The sequence below is a fragment of the Zonotrichia albicollis genome, chromosome 3 (genome assembly GCF_047830755.1).
Source record: "Zonotrichia albicollis isolate bZonAlb1 chromosome 3, bZonAlb1.hap1, whole genome shotgun sequence".
In the NCBI taxonomy this organism is placed as follows: Eukaryota; Metazoa; Chordata; class Aves; order Passeriformes; family Passerellidae; genus Zonotrichia; species Zonotrichia albicollis.
Genome location: NC_133821.1, coordinates 25673149 through 25687809, shown reverse-complemented (window position 1 = coordinate 25687809; position 14661 = coordinate 25673149). Strand labels below are relative to the sequence as shown.

Here is a 14661-nt window from a genome sequence, read left to right as displayed (position 1 = left end):
GAAAGATTTCTGGTACACACCAATGTCTGCCCAGCAAGCCCCACTGGCTAGAAAGCATTGTGTGCATAAGGCCTCAGAATAAATGTTTCTTTATAAAATGTCCCCAAAGAAAGTAGACTACTGAAGTAATCACTGCATCATGAGATTTTCTGCAGGATTTTCTGCTTATCACTCCTTTTGCCAACCAGCCCAAGTGGTATTAATCTCCCTTTTCTCCCTGTCACAGGACATAAATGTTTCCACCGCAAGTTCTGAGACTTGAGTGCCACTCTGAGCTGCACAAAGCAGATGCTGAACTGACAAGTTCACTGAAATTTCTACCAAATTTCTGCGAAATGCACCCATAAATAAAGTCTGTCAACACTTGCTGTTCTACACTGATTGCCAACATCTCACTATTCTCAAAATAAATACCTCCTACAGATACTTTTAGTTGCCTGGAGTACTAGATATTTAAATAGAAGTTAAAAAATACAATCTCAAACATGGATTGATGATCTTTACTCACTCCTAAAGAACCAAAATCCATCAAACAGGTATGAAAGATCAAATCAAAGCCAGTTTCTATCTGTTTCCACTGCTGGCCTCAGTGGCCTTCAAACAGCCACCCATTCTGCCTCAAGTTATTTATGACAGCTGCTTTATCATGCAGTAGTGCCTTTCCAGGTTTTCTTAAATTCCAGGCAGAGGATAACTCTTCCATTATTTCTTGTTTCTAAATGTCTGAAAATCAGAAGCATTCAAAAACTAACTCAGGTTACATAAAAGCACTGCTTTGAGTAAAATTCAAGCAGAATAGAATATATATATATATTCCATTTCAAAGCAATTTTTTTTACAGGTTTTAATTATTTTTTTAAGATAATAAGTAAGAGTTTTAAGGAACAGCAGCATTCACTGTTGGTTATAAACCATCTGGGCAGGTTATAAAATAGACAGGGAAAGCACACATTCCCCTCCCCCACACAACACCAGTTCATGTCTCAAATCAGGTATCAAGTGTCCTGACACTGTTACAGACAGGCACACTGACACTGAGTTATCACTCTGAGGAGCAGTATTTCACTAAAGGTGAGTAACTCTGCAGTGCAGGACTGCCTTTACCCAAGTATCACTCATTCAATGGTACTTGCATTACTAATCACCTGAAGAACCCACACAAGCTTTGAAATGAAGGAGAAAAGCAACAGAACAGTCAAGAGTTTGCATTTTCTATGTCTAGGGGCTCATCATACATAGTATAGTCTACCCCCTTCCTATTACCAAAGCTGTAGAGTTAAGTGCTTGCAAAGTCATCTGCGACAGTAGGTCTGCATAGAAAGAGGTGATTTTTGCCTGCCAGCTTTTTAAGGTATTGCAGACTTTTTTAAGGTATTGCAGACTTTAAACTGGGCTCAGGCCATGCCTCTGTTGGCCAGCCACTGACTATCAAACAGTCTGAGCGGCCACATAACCATTTCAGAGAGATTCCTCAGCGCAAGGGGAAAGACTTTTACAGCACAATCCACATTCTAAACTCAACCATAAAAGTTCAAAAACACAGTTCCAGTTCAGCTGCTGATAGACAAATAGGTCCTCTCAGATTAATCGGTCACACTCAATTGCCCCAGTGTTACTTCTAAAGCCAAACTGAGCCCTAGCACAAGCCAAAGAGACTGTGCTACAGATTGTGCCATTCCCAGTCCTTATCCAGAAGCTCAGAGGCCAAAATCCCATCTCCAGCAAGAAAGGCACAAATATTCAGATTCCAATTCTTATCCTTCCACTCTTATCCTCCCATTTGATAAAGCACAGAACACCATTACAGTCGTCTTTTCAATGAAAGGGAACATTTATTTCAGACATGCAAAACCAGGCAACTTAATTATGACCCTTCTGATGAGACAGTTCCTAGATTTTCTATCAACATGTTCCCAAGCCCATTCCCAGGGGAACTCAGTGGTAACATGAAGAGCGTGACCGTTTATTTGGCTTAAGGAACACATTAATTTATCTGGCTTATAGAATTTAAACATCTGACGAATGACAGTGTGGTTGATTTTATTCATCAGCTAATTGCTTTGCCACCTGGAGCTGCAGCTTTATATATTCAGCTTATAAAAGATCTGAAAAGGATCTCAATTATTCTTTAATTTGTTCCTTGAATTTAAAGTAGGAAAATCTGGCTTAATCAAACATTGTCTCAATTCTATTGGGATATGTCTAGTTACCTTATAACAAGGTAAGCTTTCATTTAATCATATGATATGATAATTCCCCACTTTCAAGCCAAGTATCCTCTTAGTTACAATCAATTTTCCACTGAAAAAATAAACATTGTCTCTTTACTGAAGTCCCTGCAGAGGAAAATAGTCCTTTCAAAGCAACTTGCTGTTAGTACAACCACCCTAGGAATTTTTGTGTTGGAATTCATTAAACCCCCTCATTTAGCCCTGATGGGTAAATTGTGATATCCTGATTTTTCAGAAATGACTTTTCACACACAGGATGGTTTTTGGCATAGTTGAAAAAGTCTGATAATGAGCATTTGGGCAGAATGGTGGGATAAGCAAAATCTGGGGGTTAGCTTTTATTTTGCTGTATAAAACAATTTTGTGTAGCATCCTCTGAAAATTGACTGCCCAATAGTCCTTGTACTTATTTTGACAGCAAGTAACAAAGGGGTAAGAAGACATGCCAAGCACAATGCAGCTTTTCTCCAAAATACAGTTAAAATTCCACGTTTCCATAAGAAGATAACACTAAAAATTATATAACTGAGTCAGAGCCCTGCATAGTCAATTAACATTCTCCCATAACTGCACACCCCAACAAAACACTTGCCAACACTAGTCCCTTTCCACACTTTCCCAGAGAAGCCTAGATCTACAATGAGTTTTAGAAAGACTGCAGGAGAGATCACTGGCAGCCTGAGTGTCTGGGTGAGGGCAGTACTATGGAGTTTGCTACTTGGAAATAGCAGCTCCATTTAGGAGGCTTAAGTTGCCATCATGTGGAATGTGTAACAAATCTAAGCGTGTGTTTGCATAGGAATAACTGAAAAAGAATAAATAAATAAAGAATAAAGAATAAAGAATAAAGAATAAAGAATAAAGAATAAAGAAAATGAGGAAAAGGAAAAAAAGGAAAACTTGCAGAGGAATTGAATTTGAATGGATGGAGTGCTGGTAGATACCACACTTAAGGAGGACAACAAAAATGGAGTGCAAAGGTTAGTCTTGCTGGAAGAAACATCCTTCTGATGAAAACAGTGTGACAGGCACTGGATAAATAATTAGACAAGATGATAAGAGGACAAACACTGAAATTACTTAAAAGCAAATTATTTGTACCAAATCCCAAAATACTCTGGAGCCAGAGGCAAGAAGGGATAAACTGGCCGTGCTAGGGCTTATACAGACACTGAGAGCAACTCGTGCTGTAGGCAGAGCACTGAGGACCTGTAACACTGGGCCACAGAAGGGTCAGTAGCAACAGCGGCAGGAGGAGATTGAATGAGGAAACAAAGCAGCTGACACAGCCTCATCAGGGTGGTGGAATGCTTTGGCCAGGTAAACATGCTTAGGACAGTTCTCTGATAAGGAAGACTATAAAAAAGTGACCTAAGAGAGGAAGAAATGGAAGATTTACCTAATATGATACCTATTTTGCACCTCTGGCTTTGATAACATATAGCCCTGCTCCAATTGTCTTTCATTTGCATAGGAAGCTCCTGATTTTGCATATCTGGAATTTCATAGTTCTCTAATACACACTACTGGCATTAACAAGAGTGATTTATAGTATTAACAATAGACTATATTGTTAATACAGTCTATTGCTCTCACCTATTCTTTTTATTTTCAGTTTGTTCTTAGATTTGATCAATTTGAGCAACTGAGGTGCACTCAGTGCGAGCAGACACTGGTAAAGTACTTGGAGGACAGGATTTACTTTTGCTGAAAGTAATTTCTCAAGAAATTCAGATTCTCACTCTCTCTGGAAGACTTTGCAAGCAGATGGAGATCTGCAGGACATAGCATGAATATAAATACACAATGGTACTTGGAATTCAAAGGCCATCGACTTGAGTAAATACTCTAGAAGAAACTTGGGATTTTTGTCATGAGACAAGTGTTTCTGTTTCCAAATGTTTTGCTCTGGAATCATGAGGCAGAGTGGAAGTATTCAGTGAAGGAGCCTGGTATTTGGCAACATTTCCTTGAGATCTCCCTGGAGCTCTATTCTGTGGGAATGTCAACTTTGTTCTCCTCTAGCATCTGACACACATATGAGGTTGAAGCAACAGCTGACTTCTCAATCGGCTTTGTTCAGTGAATTCAAACAACATTTTTAGCACTGAAAAAGTCTTTTAATCAGGCTTATTATGGCTTCAAACAAAGCTGAGTCTTGGATGTTCTCAAGCTACTGTGAATTCCCAGTCTGTTTACTCAGAATTTTGAGAGAGGGGCATATTTCTAAAAAGAGAAAAAAAACCATTTCCAAGGCATCCAGACATATTTTTTGCCTTACAAATTTCAAAGACTGAAATGTTTCCTCAATGCAACATGTGATTTATGTGTCATGCAAGCCATAAACCAAACCATAAAATAGCAAACTCTGAATTCTAACAGGTGGAAAAGTCACAAGAAGAATTTAGACCTAGGCAGTCTTCAAAAACTACATTTCAAGGCAATATCTGAACAATACAAAAAAATGCAACATGAGTATACTACCAGCTAAATATTAATTCTTGCTATCCACTGAACTTGCCTTTTCTGCCAAGCAGAGTAATGCAATTTGACCTACAAAGCATCACAGAGAACAGAAAGTGATAAGGTTGGCCCTGGCTTTTACACAGTGCCGGCATAAGAACAGAGAGGGTTTTTCAAGAGTTTTGTAAGAGTATAAAAGTACTATATCCAACAAAATTACTCCTGGCACATATCAGAAATACCTACCAGATACTTACAACTGTTTAGCACTATAAAGAACAGAAATGAAGTAACCTTTGCTACAGCTTTATCATCTACCAGTGCTCCACCCACATTTTGAAAAACTGCCAGGAGCCAATCCTGAGAGACACATCTATGTCATGAAGGATTCATTTGTTTGCATACGCTCACCAAATACAGATATCACATTTGGAACTCAAGTGTGCTCCTCTGGCCTATTCCTATTCTCTGATTATGAAAATAGCACGGGACAACAGTAGCCCCATTAGGTTTTGGCTAACACCAGAGAGGCAGTCCTGGTCAGCAAGGAGCATGTACCTCATTCTCCCAAACATATGTCAGCAATCAAGCAGAGCACTCAATTAGAGCTATTCAGTGCTCTCCCAACTTTTCAACAAATATTTTTTTCTTTTCTTAAAAAAATACCTGCCCATGGAAAACACATGTTTAATGGGGATTTGGGACAGCACTTCCCTTATTAAAAAAATATTTTTTTTTCATCTTCTAGCTTGTGTTCCTCTTTTTTTTCGTCCTCCTTTATCTCTTGCCTCCAACACCTAATAAAAGTAAATAAGTTCACCCTCCCCAATTTTTAGAAATTGAAAAGCCTTGAAAGAGTTTCATTAAAGAAAAGAAAAAAGATTAAGGGTGGGGGGAAGAGGTAGAGAATTAAAATCAAAATAACTCGTGGAACAGATCTTTTTCCCAAGTTTCCAAGCACCGCCGGAGCAAGCAATACTTCCAGGCTCAAATGAAACACCACTGCCAGTGGCAACCTCCTCTCCCACTGCTCTGCCTGCCAGGGTGCAGCCAGCTCAGCCTTAGAGATCCTGACAGTGCTGGCAGGAGATGCTGGGAGCTGAAGGCCCATGGAGCTTGAATATTGCTTTTAAAAAACGATCATTCCACATAAAAGTAGAGACTTAGTAGTGGGATGCAACTGTATCCCTCTGTTCTCTGAACTGGCTGCTCTCTGATTGAACTGAATACTCGTCTCTTAATTTTAGTATAGCCCAATAATATCAACAGTGTAACTGTGAGGGGTAATAACAAACTAATGGTATGAGAACAACCTCATAAGTTTCTGTTTAAGCTCAGAGTTCCTGTCTGCTCTACTGCTTCTCACACAGAAGACATGAGAAAAGATAAGGAGAAAGGAAGAAAAAAACAACTGGGAAAAAATATCCAAAATTTTCTGCCAACCTCCTATCACAGCACATGCAGACAGCTTTCCTACCAGCACAGACACAACTTTAATTCTTTGCACAGCAGTCTCATTAAAATGGACACTACAGCTAGAACTTCACTCATGAATTCAGGTACACAGAGCTCAGCACCAGATTCTGCTGGGCTGATCAGAGAAACTGATAATTCTTCCAGCACTCCTCTTTTGAGAGATCCTATTATTTCAAGCTTAACAAACCTGTCTTTCACAAAAATTTAGTACTTTCTCACTCTTACAGAGGAATGGATTTATCCCTGAAATAAAGCAGCACAGGAAAAAAAAAAATATTATCAAATGAGTTATTTCCAGTAGAGGAACATAGTTCAACGAATTCAAAAATCTCTTGAAAAAGCAAATGCTTATTTTATGTCTACCTTACTGTGGATCTTTGTCAGAAACTTTGTAAACCCTTGACAAGGTAAGGCTGAAGACTGTGGAGGGAACATAATCTAAAAAATTACTTCTATCCTAGAGAGAAGAACCCAAGAAAGACTAATAACACCATCTCAGCTAAAGCAATAGAAAGCAGAGAGTTGGAAAGGCAATGTTAGTGCATGCACACAAGTCAGGCCAGTATTTTGTAGCAGACAATATCCCAGCAGAGAGCACAAAACTCATAATTCTCATACTATACAGCTCAAATCCATTACATTCATTTGTGGGTGTGAGATTATTAATTAAGTGGAACAGAGGAGTGGTCAGGGAACAAAGGAGTTAAAATAATGAGACTAGAACCTGCACAATCCACAAATGGATAAAATGGATAAAAATTAATCTACACCTGATTTATTCTCAACAACAAGCTTCAGTTTAAAGATAACTGAAATGAGGCAAATCCTACCTTAAGATAAAATATAAAAAGAGCTTTTGCCTTTGTTGTTGGATGCTTGCAATATAAGCCAAGGAAAGCAAAAGTTGTGACCAACTCTTGGACAATAACCTCAAAGACAGGATACTGCCACATGCTGGAAGCATTCAGGTAGCTACTTTTACATGAGGTGATCCAAAGTTCAGTCTCCCACCTCCCAAGAGCAAAGGCATCTGTCCTCTGGGGTAATTTCATCTCTCTCTGTTGAGTACTTTCCATTTTGCAAGACCTGCTTGACTACTCAGAGATTTAAAATAATAATAGTAATAATAATAATAATAATAATAATAATAATAATAATAATAATAATAATAATAATAATAATAATAATAATAATAATAATAATAATAATAATAATAATATCAGCACTTAGAGAAGGCATGGAATGGCTGAGTACCTGGTTTCATCTTTTTTCCAGTCCTCTCAGAGAAGACATCTCAATAAAAAAATTCCAACTCATTTCCACTGCAAACTAAACTCACTTGGATTTCACCCCACAAACAGGGGAAACTAAGCTATCATTTCAGCAGTCCACACAAGCCTAACCTTGCAAGATAGAGTTCCCTGAGATCTGTCTTGCCCTAGCTTTATTCAGACCAGTACACACACTGTCTTTAACCTTGCTATGCTTTCTATCACTGCAATCCCCTTCCCAAAGAGTCAGATTGAAATACTCCCAGGCATGTAAAGTTGTCTCATGGTAAGCAACAACAGTGATACTGCTTCAAGGCTTTAATCTAAAACTGGAAAGATAGTGTAGGGAAAAGTCTCACCTCTAGGAAAGGAAAGTATGTCAGAGAGCTCTCAAATACACTGCTGAAAATGATTGTGGCATTCTGTAACATTAAGATTTAATTTCACACAAGCTCGCTGGTTTCCTCTGATGTGGATCTACTCTTCAAACTATCTGTTGATTAAGTTAGTAAGAAAACCATTGTTTCTTCTTAATTTCTGTATACATGGAGAATTTAAAGACAAATGTCATGTTTCAGCCCTTTCCTTAATTTCCACAGATTGCAACCAAAGCCTGAGAACCTAATTTTCCTCCAGCACATTGGGGTAAAAAAAAAAAAAAATCTAAGGTGGTCACACTTCAGTTGATGGAATTGTACCCATATAAAACTGGTTAAAATAAACTGAGCCCTGAATCAGATTTTCAAGCTTAAACAGACTAGCAAAAAGCTCATGCAAATCACAGTCCATGGAATGTATGCAATAGCTGCCTCATCAAACCAGGATGCTGTGTAGAGATAACATGACACTACAACCATGTACTCGGTTACAACAATATAGGCAGCACTGTAATTATAATAATGACCTCCTAGAGCTATTGTGTCTTTTAATTAAGCCTTTAAGAGTAGGAATTTGCCACTTAATCCTAACTCACTGTATCTACTGCAGCATATCATCTACATTTTCACAAAGAATTACTGTGTCATATTTCTGTCAGAAAGATGAAAGGGAATATTTTAGTTCAAGTGGCATTTACAAAATGAAACCATATGAAATAAGTGGCCCATAGATGTCCTTTTAACAGCACTTCAGACAAATAACTGCTTCTGCTCCCTTTCTTTCTCCTACTACTCTGCTTCTTCCCAGAGTAAACTGGGAGAAAGCAGGCAGGAGGGGCTACACAGAGCCAATATCACACCTGATTACATGGATGACAAAGCTGTGACAACAGATTTTAACCAGAATACAGCACACAGCAGCAATGCCACAAACTTACTGTTTTCCAGTTGCATTTAACTCTTTACCACTCTTCAAATACAAACCAGCAAATAGTTGTTACTGGTGCCCACCAACTCTGTCTCTGCTTTCTTTGACTGGGAAAGCTTTCCTGAGATCCCTTTCTGTTCAAAAATATTCTCAGCTAAAGAAACATACAGCGCAAAGGAGTGCCGTTATGCTATTTTCAACACCATTAACAAATTGTTAGGGGTATTTTCTAATAACGGCTCTAATAATAGGGAATTCTTTCCAAAACATGCAAGTATGCAGAAGAGTTTGAAGGGTTTCTGTCTGTTTGAATGGAACCACTGTTAACTCAGACATAGGGACACTGAGCAACTCTGTCGGTTCTACATGACTTTAACAGACTCAAAGGCACCACAATGAGAACAATTTTCTGCTTTTCTGCTTGTTTATTTGAGGGATTCTTATTCTAACTATGGAAACCTGACTCGGCCCAATTTCCACATCTTTTCAGTGTCTTCTTTGATATGAGTATTTTCATGCCACTATACTATTGGCCTCCATCAACTCAAATATCACATGCAAACAGTTTGATGAATGAGAAGAATTAAATCAAAACCTATGGAAGTAGTAGGGGAAGTTTAAAGTGATCATTAGCCCCTTGTGTATTTCTGTATCATCACAAAATACTTTCAACACTGCCTTGCCATTGCACACCAGAGAAGAAACAAAACCAAGATTATTTTAAATTTTCTCCACAAACAAGGCAGGGTCTTTTAATCAACAGTCAGCACCAGCTTAAACCATGCACTCTGATAACAGCAGCCTTTCAAAAAATCTCCCACAGCCCAGTATCTTACCGGAGTTGGACATCTTCTCTGAGCCTTCAATTCTTTCTCCAAGCAAATATATTCAGTTACTTCCTTGGCTGGCCTATAAAATACTGAAAACAAAGCATTGTTTATATTAATATGCTACCTGAATGACATATAAACAAAACAAAACAAAACAAAAATTTTTTTATCTCCAGGAACATGAATTTCTCTTCTGCAAAATTCTACTGTGTTATTGTATTTCAGAGTTTTGTCATGCTTGTTCTACCCCTTTACAAGATCTTTCATGAGCCTGAAAAATAGTCACTGTTCACATCATAGGATAGATGTCAACTGCTGCCTTAAGTTTCCTTCTTTCTCCTTTCCCTTCTTTTCCTACCCTTTGCTGGAGTGTTAAAATCGTATTACCTTCCCAAGCTGATCTCGTTATTAATCCACAATGGATTACTAGAGCATGAGAGAAACTGATGCTGAGTGGCTCTTTTCTGCCACTTCAGGTGTAAGTAATACCACTTATATCAGGTACACAGAGGCAACCTCTTAGCAAATTCTAATCTCCTGCCCACACACCATGCAAGTCTAGTGAAGTAATCAAGGCTGACACTGACTGGTAAAAACTTGAACAAAATTACTTTGCATTATAGAACCCAATTCTTTATTCATATTACAAACAAAATTTTGTACACACAAGTGGAAAGACTTGCTGATAAACATCTGTTGGCATGGACAAACTACCTGTAGAAAAATAGATGTTTGAATGGTTGAAGGTGTTTGAAATGGTTGATGAGCATGCGTGGTTCTTTTCTGCCACTTCAAGAGGAATTGCTGTATCAGGTACACAAATGCAACTTCTTCTCTTTGTAAGTAATTCAAGCTGTTCTAAGGCATTCAGAGTGGTCTACAAGTTGGCCTATAGACAGCATTGTCTGGTGGGGCATCATTCAAAAACGTTTATAGAAAGCTGGCTTCTTTACTAACAATAGCATAAACAAGATCTTTTCTTTTGTGACTGGATTAAGGATCGGAAGGGAAATGACAATACCTTTTTCATTCTTTGGCGTCTAACAAAAGGAAAACAAAGATTAAAAAAAACCCTTCCAATATTTCTGCTCAGTACAAGATTTTGTAGTAGTCTGAAAATGTTTGGTTTCATTTCTTTATTAACTCCTTATGGGCAGATAATTTTAAAATTAAAACATTTTAAAATATCCGAAAGCTCAAAAGAAAAATACTCGGCATTTCTCTAAATGAAAGGCATTACTTCAACATTTCAGAGAGCTTCTCTTTGTGTTTCTGCTTTTAAAGAACGATCCACCACTTTGTGAGGATACAGCAATGTGATAGACACATCTCAAATTACTTCCCTAAGGTGAGAGAAAGGAGGTTCAGCCCTAATGAACGAGCCCTCTTGCCAACACTTTTGCATATCACCCTTAACCAGACCCTTCTCTCCAGGCTTGATGTGAAAAGGTCACTGGCCTTTTATCTAGAGAAGATAGACCCTTCAAAGTCCAACCAGCTCTTCATTTCATCTGACACCAAAGCAACAACCCCTGCTTCACTGCTACAAGGCAGGCACCTCCAAATGCCTGATCACACATCTTTCTACTACAGCTTGACAGGCTTAGTGTGAAGGATGTGTTAGAGCTCATTCCATTTGGAAAAGAACATCTTTGACTGATGAAATTGTATCTCTCTCTTTAAGTAATTGAAAGCTCTTCATGACAATTAGAATCATATCACAAAACTTGTCATGGATTTCAGCAAGCTTTGGATCAAGCTCATATCTACTAAATGAGACTGTTTGGGTTTGATTTCTTTAAGGAATTTAGGTTGAGAGTGCAAAAGTTAAAATAGGTTCAGGCAGCATGACTGACATGCTCTCATACTTCCATACCTTCCCCACACATAGACAATTACACCCCTTTTTAGAACTTGTTTACAAAATATAATAGTACCTTATTAATAAAAATGTAATTTCTATGCAGGATAGATTTTTTTCAACACCACTAGGACGAATCAATCTTTCCCATACTATTTCTGATCAAGTTCAGAGACAGTTTACTTGCACGTCACCCCTGAAATGTGAAATGGGTATCTTTACAAAGATGTCTGAAATTCTATTCTCTCATTGTAAATAACCTTATCACAACAAATAACCTTATATTCCCTAGAAGCAGAAGGATTCCATTATTTCTTTGTTTTTAAAGATCTTTTTCCTACTATTTTGGGAAAAATAGCACCAAAAATAGAATTCAGTTGGTCAAACCTTTCTGACCACAGAAGTATCTAGCTCCTAAAGACAAAAGGAAAGAAAAAGTCCAAACTAAGCATATGACTAGGAGCAAGAAATTGAAAGATATATTCAAATCCAAACTCAGCATCATGTTCAAGCCATCATGGATGGGTAGAAAAGGTGGTGCACTTTTGCTGAGGAGAACATAAAACCTGTGCCTTGTGAAAGATGTGCAGCTCACCGGTGACAGCAGAAAAGGTGGGGAATGGTTCTTCACCCCCAGTATTCAATAGCACACATTGTTATACACAGAACTGCTCTTGTTGAGTCTGCAGTGAGCCAACTGGAAAGCAGACAGAAGCAGGTACTGATATTACACCAGAGCATATTTTCACTGCTAGAGTCAACACACCGTCACTGAAGCTGCCAATTATCCCCAAGTCACTGATACATTATTTTTTTTAATCCCAAAGAATGATCTTTTGCTGGAGGCTTTTTCACACCCATGACTGAAGTATCCCTGGTGGCATGTTGACTAATTAAGAGCAAAATCCATCTCTTGATGAAATAACACTGCCACTGAAAGAGATTTCTACAGTTAGGGAAAAAAATGTTTAATCAGGCTAGGAGGAGCAGCATCCTAACACTTGCACTAAGCACGGGAAAGAGGTCTACAGCTAGCAATTAACAATGATGAAAAGGACAGTGATTTAAAGCATATTGCCATGACATTTTTATCAAAGTAAATGAGTTTGCTAGGCCCAGCGGCTGCATATGCTTATTGTCATTTAATGTTTGGATAGCAACACATCAGGCACCGGGTATCAGGAGGTGCCGAATTTAATAAGTCATTTTGACACTGGCGTGAAACAAACAAATCAGCATTCTGAGGAATGTGTTCACACTCTGAGCAGACAGGCAGACATCCTAAGCATGTGAGGTGACACCAATCAACAAAAAAAATGGGAGGTGGGAAAGAAAGGGAGTGAGAGATGAAAGCCAGGAGAAGAAACAGGCAGCGATACTCCGACGAAAAACTAGTTCTGTCCTGTCTGCTGGTCTGCCTGGTTGGTGTCAACAAGGCAAATTTCTTTTCACTAAGGCTGAGATACACTGCATATCTTGGATGGCATAAATCTCATGTATTATTTAAGCCCTACATGGATTATCTCAAATGAACTAAAATTAATGTCATGGAAATCTTTCAGGACTTTTCATTGCTTTAGCGGCAATGCAAAATTCCTGCCACGTGCACAGTTAATCAGAGCTTGTTTTTTAGCACAACAAGGCTGGCTCTGCACATGTACTTTGAGAGCCTCTCAGACACTTTCTCCCTGAAGCCCAGAGGAGTTGTGCCTGTGTGAGCAAACTAAGGCTCTGGCTTTTCATGACTTTCAAAGGACCTGCAGCAGTTTTGATCCCAGCTCCTCCGCCCTCTGCAGATTGGCTGCTCATTCTGTCCCTCGCCTTCCAACCCTATTTATATTCTCTTTACCTCAGGGTATGTCTGCAGTACAGAGGTACCTGAGTTAGCTATAGAACTCCCCAGCTCAAGTGCTGCTGTAGATGTGGCTGTGTGGAGCTCAGCACAGACTAATTTACCCCCACTGTCCCTAATTCATTTAAAGTTACTTTAACTAGGCCTACCTGACAGACTCACTCCCCACCATGTCCCTGTCCTCACCCCTTCACTTCCAAATACTCAATATTTCACCACCAGTCTTTTTATTAGGTTTGTCTACTTCTAAATTAAGATTCAAAACCCAAAAGAATTGTTGGTACAAATTCTACAATCCATTTGCAATTTGAGATTTATCTCAAACTGTGCCTTAACAGGGCTGACAAATTTCCTTTTCAGCCAGTCCTGAATGCCTAAAAATGCACATTAAAAAAGTCTTGGAAGACAAATGTCATCTCCTTGTCTTTCAGAGCATCAGAGAATACATTAGGATATGATAAAACAACTGTTATGATTAAGAAAAATGAGGTATTAAGGAATATAACCCAGAGTAGGAGCAGCATTAAGGAGATGTGGTGGAAAGAGAAGAAAGGAGAGAGATGAAAGCATCCTATTCCTATCCTGTCAATTTCCAATCCACGTAAGTAAGAATAAATCTACTTTCTTCACATATACTATTTAGACTTACTCCCCTTCCCAATTTGGACTTGTGCCTTCCCCACAAAAGACAAAAAGCTTAAGTTGACTGTCAGGTAAATATATCAACAAAGCAAGAAAGGAAAAATAAGGTATCATTGATACTGGAACCAAGTAATTCTATCAATCTGCATAACCCACATTTGATGGGGTATCCACTAAAAAATAAGGACAGTTTCTATTTTTTTGATGGGAGGTTTCAAGAGATTAGTGTCAGGTTTGCAACATCAAGTAAAAAACAGGCTGAGGTGATCTCCTTACTTGTTAGAGGAACTCCACATCCCCAGATACTGCTGCACCTAATCCAGTCACAGATTATATCAAAAAACTGGTGGTTATCCAGCTTTTATCCCTTTCCTCCCGCCTCAAAAAACAGTGAACAAAAACTATCTTCAGCACACCTTCAGCACTGAAGCAGAAGATAAACATTTCAGCCATGAGCCTCTTGCAAGAGATGGTGCTTTGTGCCCTAGGGAGATGGAGGGCACAGCACTTCCCACTTCCCATGAGTAGGGTCATGCTCACCAAATTACACATGAGTGGGGGGCACAGGCTGGGAGGCATTTCACAGGCCTGAGGGTTTGGAATTCACTAGGCTCTCTCTGGCAGCACATGACGACTCTGGGTTAATAAAGTTAAAAGTGTGTTATACTGCTTGTTAAACTTTCCAATAAGCACTGAAACAAGAGCAAGAGGGGCCCTGGGACCACAGAAA

General features: G+C 38.8%; 1 long non-coding RNA gene across 1 annotated transcript in view; it reads right to left on the bottom strand.

The window, feature by feature from the left end:
* Window positions 1-9667, bottom strand: part of LOC113459575 (uncharacterized) — a 134744-nt gene extending 125077 nt beyond the window's left edge. The window contains exon 1 of the long non-coding RNA XR_003380938.2: window positions 9583-9667. This is a non-coding gene — a long non-coding RNA (uncharacterized LOC113459575). The remainder of the gene's footprint in view (window positions 1-9582) is intronic.
* Between the last annotated feature and the right edge of the window lie 4994 nt (window positions 9668-14661).